At 51.1% G+C, this 5,088-nt stretch overlaps 1 long non-coding RNA gene across 1 annotated transcript; it reads right to left on the bottom strand.

The window, feature by feature from the left end:
• Window positions 1-719: 719 nt before the first annotated feature.
• LOC122230518 lies at window positions 720-3,949 on the bottom strand. The gene is made up of 3 exons (XR_006207507.1): window positions 3,363-3,949; window positions 2,260-2,444; window positions 720-1,489 (listed from the first exon to the last, which is right to left on the bottom strand). It is a non-coding gene; the product is annotated as an uncharacterized LOC122230518 (long non-coding RNA).
• Between the last annotated feature and the right edge of the window lie 1,139 nt (window positions 3,950-5,088).

Raw genomic sequence — 5,088 nt, 5'->3', positions numbered from 1 at the left:
TACATGCAAAGGGCCATCTACTAGTAGGCCCCTGCTGTATACCAGTTACGCAGAGGGGAAGAAGATAGAGAACACTTCATCCAAGCAGCTGCTGTGAGAAGCCTTGGCTTTGTCAGGCAAGCCCACTGTGGCAGACCCTGAGCCGTGCTGACTGGCACTGGGCCTTCGGGGGGGTGGGGGGAGTGAAAAGTCTGGATCTGAGTGCGTGTTTGGGTTGGGTGGGATTCAGGAGGGCAGAAGAGGAGGCGGCAGGGGGAGGGAGAATGAGATGGTAGAGTGTTCTGCAAGATGAAACCCCTCCTCTAGAGCCAAAATGAGTAGCCCCTCATGCACAGGAAAAGATGCTTCACATCACTTGCCCCAGGGAAAAGGAAACGCACACCACAGTGAGATGTCACTTCATACCCACTGGGTGACCAGACCGAAAAAGTCAGGTCACGCTAAGCATCGGTGAGGAGGTGGAGAAAATCCAAGCCCTCATACACTCCTGGTGGGCGTGCAAAATGGTTCAGCTGCTTTGGGAGACAGGCCAGTCCTCAAATGATTAAACATAGAGTTACCATATGACCCAGCAATTCTGCTCCTACGCATAGACCCAAGAGTAACAAAAGTGTGTCCACACACTTTTATGCAAGTATTCATAGCAGCATGATTCATAATAGCCGAAAAGTGGCAACAGCCAATGCCCCTCTACTAATTAATGGATAAAGAAAATGTGCCAAAGTATACAACAGAATATTATTCCATCATACAAAGGAACGAAGTGCTGATACGTGACACAACGTGGATGAACCACGTAACTGTTCATGATGCCTGACAGGAACGAGTCACGAAAAGATCACATGTTCTAGGATTCCATTCGCACGAAAGTCCAGGACGGGGAAAGCCACAGGAACAGGAAGTAGATTCATGGTTGCTTACGACTAGGTTGGGGGTGGGGTTTGGGGCGGGGGGTTGGAGGAAGGTTGGGGGATAATAGCTGAAGGGTTCGGAGGTTTTTTTGAGGTGACAAAAATGCTCTAAAACAGACGGTGGTGTGCTGGTTGCACACGTGTGTGAATACACCCAACGCCCTGAACTGTACACGTTAAACGGGTGAATCGTGTGCAATTACGTGTCAACGAAACCACTTACGAAGAAACAAAGCGAAATGAAACCAAAAGTCTTCTTCCCGTCTTGTTGATTTCTTGTGGAAATTAACGAGGGAGGCACACTTTGCCACCGGGGAGGTGTGGCAGAAAGGGAGGCAGAGGCTGGTGGGAAAAGTGCAAACAGGCGCCACGCGAGGCCTTGGGCTCCCCCAGGCTGGCGAGTGCGCCTTGCTCTTTCCCTGGCAGGATGCTTTGACATCGGGGTCGCACCCAGACGTTCTCCAAGCGGCACCACAATCCTCCGGAGCGATGTGCAGTGTCTTCCTGTTCGTGCTCTGACCGTGCGTCCTGAAGGTCGCGGAGCATCAGCGTGCAGACTTCTCCATCCCTCACTTCGCCTGAAAAACGTACAATCGAGTGGGTGCCAAAACTCTCACTGGCTAATCCCTCTCGGGAGGGCTTGGACAAGATCCCCAAGAAGGACCCGGGCGGGGAGGGGAGTTCCTTAGAGTATTTAAAAAAAAAAGAAAGAAAGATGTCGCTAGGGTGCCTGGGTGGCTCAGTGGGTTGAGCATCTGACTCTTGATTTTGGCTCAGATCATGATCCCAGGGCCGCGGGATCAAGTCCCAAATCAGGTGCTGTGCCACACAACACGCTTGGGATTCTCTCTCTGCCCCTCTCCCCTGCTTGTGCGCTCCCTCTAAGAAAAAAAAGAAAAAAAAAAAAAAAGACATTGCTTGGCAATGATTTCAACATATAATCTTTGTCCGTTGAGTTGTGCAAGCACTTGGATGTCAAATGGCTTACATCGGGGGATTATTTGGTTCTCAGCCCCTATAGGAAAGTGCTCAGGAATGAATTGTTACTGTGCATTCAGAAGCAAGCGGCTGCAGCTGTTGCAAATTGCAGGTCAAGGTCAGTAGCTCAGCAATGTCCCCTCTGTGCCAGCTCTTTTAAGCTGGGCCCTGCAGATCCCACCGGGACAACTTTTCAGACACCTGCAGGGTGCCTCGACTAATCATGTCTTTGAAATGTTTTCTCATCACTCAGTGATGTCCTACTTCAGCTCAGTTCCACTGGCCAGATAGACGGGGCAGATACGGACGCAACATGGGCACAGCCAGAGGCTGTGGAGATGAGAACCGGCGCCCCCGGCCCCCGGAGCACCTGTGGAAAACCAGGCTGGACTTTCCGTGTTGGATGCATGGTCTCCGTTGAGAAAACACCTCCCGTAAGATATTTTCGTCATCTGCTTTGCCTGAGGTCCCACCAGCCACACGGACACAGCCTGCCCCACAGTGTTGGGATTTTTCTGTCTCTGTCTCTCTCTGCTCCTCCATGGCTTGCTCTCCCTCAAAAAATAAACAAATAAACAAAACCAGAAATGAAACCTACCACTCACGCATAGCTGTATCTTTTCGCAGAACTGCTTAGGAAAGAGCTTACTAAAATATTTTTGTAAACGTATTCGTTACAAAAGAGGCAAGAGAAGCACGCGTTTGGCTCAGTCAGTTGAGCATCCAACTCTTGATTTTTGGCTCAGGTCACGATCCCAGGGTCATGGGATCGAGCCCTACACCGGGCTCCATGCTGAGCATGGAACCCGCTTGAAATTCTGTCTCTCTCCCTCTGTCCCTCTCCTTCACGCTCTCTCCCTTCCTCTCAAAAAAAGGGAGAGAGGCAAGAAATCAATGTTTAAATAGTCATGGCCTGGGGCGCCTGGGTGGCTCAGTCAGTTAAGTGTCCAACTTCAGCTCAGGTTATGATCTCACGGTTCATGAGTTCGAGCCCCACCTGGGGCTCTGCGCTGACAGCTCAGAGTCTGGAGCCCGCTTCGGATTCTATGTCTCTCTCTGTCTGCCCCTCCTCCGTGCACTCTCTCTCTCCCTCTTTCTCAAAAATAAATAAATGTTAAAAAAAAGTTAAATTGTGGCATGCAGTACAGGGATAGTTTGAGGACGGCTCAGGTCTGTTTGGGGTTGATGGCTCCCAAGAGCCCAATGGCCTCCCAAGAAGGGTGCTGGCCTTCTGGCTATGTGAGCCTGGCCTCAATGAAGAGGTCACACGCCCCCTCTGAGGTGACACCTTACACCCTACTGCTGCACAACTAATTACCAACAACACAGAATTCTAAAACAAGACACATTGATCACCTCGCAGTTTTTGTGGGTCGGGCGTCCCGGTGTGGGTTGGCTGGGTCCTCTGCTTAGGTTCTCTCCCTAGGTGAGACCACCATGAAATCAAGGTGTTAGGCAGAGCCAGGGTCTTACCTGTGCTCAGGGCCCTTTTCCACACTCATGCAGTTGTTAGCAGAATTCATTTCCTTGCAGTTTTAGGACCAAGGTCTTCTTTTTCTTACTGGCTGCTGGCCAGGGACAGCTCCCAGCTTCTAGAAGCTGCCCTGTGGGGGTCCTTGTCACCTGGTCCTCCTCTCACAACCGGGCAGCTCACCTCTTCCTGCTAGCAGGAGAGCCTTGCTGCGGCTTCTTTTCAACTTTAAGGGCTCCCCTGATTAGGCCAGGCCCACCCAGGACAATTTTCCTTTTGATTAACCCAGTCAGTGAGTAGGGCACTGAGTTCTAAAGGCAAAATCCCTTTTGCCACATAAAGTAATATAATCATGGGGGGTGATATCCCCTCAGGTCCTGTTCACCGGAAGCAGGGTTGGGAATCTTGGGGGCCATTTTGACCATGTTGCCCTAACCACACCCCCTCGACCCCCACACAGCTTCACTGTCCAACCCTGGGACACACGCCTCAGCCCAGTTAAGCCCAGGGAACTCTCTGGTGGCTGGGGATAAAGGGACTAGCTCTTCAGACCAGGGACACCCCGCTGTGGACCTCTCTTCCCTCCCCCCACGACCGGCCCACGTCCCTCTCTCTGCCTCCCCTTCCGGAGCCCCCCTGAGAACTTCCGGTTCCTCTTCCTGCTCTCTGAATGTGTGCGGCTCAGTTCGGGCAGCAGGGGGCGCTGCTGGCTTGGCCGGCGGGCAGGCACCGGAGGCTGCAGCTCAGGGGCGTCCCCCAGGCCCAGGCTCAGCTTCCTAGATCCTCAGCCTTTTCCCAGTCATTTGTCCTCCATCATCGGGACCCTGGCACTGGGAGGGGGCAGGCAGCGCGTATGCCTGAGGCCTCCTCTCTCCCAGCCCGTGTCTCTGCCAGGGATCTGTCCGTGTGGCCTTGTAGAGCTCCCCACCCAACCCACCCAGACCCTTGCTTCAAGTGACTTGGGTTCTCTGCTGCAAGCACCCAAGACTGAGCATTAGGAGTGGGAATGTCCCCCAAACTTGAGCCCGTAGGGCCATCTGCCGGTCACTTGCTTCTGCCTCACTGAAAACCGCTATCCTCGTTCGGAGCATCCCAGGCGTGACTCCCAGGCAAGATTCAAATGACCTGCTCCCTGGGGAGGAAACTTTATTTCCAGAAAGCACTCTGAATTTTTTTGGTGATTCAGGATTTCCAAAGCTGGCTCGGTGGTCCACCTGCTGCCTCGCCCACCTGGCATCACCAGGCTGGGGCAATAGGGGTCATCTCACGCCCTGGGGGTCTGACACCATCCGTCTGTGGGGAACTTTCCTCCCCCGGAAGAAACTCAGTATTTCTAGTATTCGGGGCCCACGGTGAAGGCCTGAAATTTGCCATCCATGCCTCTGTCAGCATTTTTGCTGGGAACTGCACGGAAGCATTATCTTTGGCAAACTTGAACACGAGGGAGTGTTCGGATGTTGGTGTAGCTGGATCGGGTCGCGCCAGGGAGAGAGAGTACGTGAGGAGGTCTCAGAGCCAGGTAAGGATTTTAAATTGCATTATATATATATACGTATATATATATGTATATATACGTATATATATAATTATAATTATAATATAATTATATTATATTATAATATAATATAATTATAATATAATTATATTATAATATAATATAATTATATTATAATATAATATATATATATATGTATTTTTAAAGTTTATTTATTTACTTTAAGAGAGAGA

This window comes from Panthera tigris, chromosome C2 (assembly GCF_018350195.1).
Source record: "Panthera tigris isolate Pti1 chromosome C2, P.tigris_Pti1_mat1.1, whole genome shotgun sequence".
Lineage (NCBI taxonomy): Eukaryota > Metazoa > Chordata > Mammalia > Carnivora > Felidae > Panthera > Panthera tigris.
This window is presented reverse-complemented; position numbering and strand designations above follow the sequence as displayed.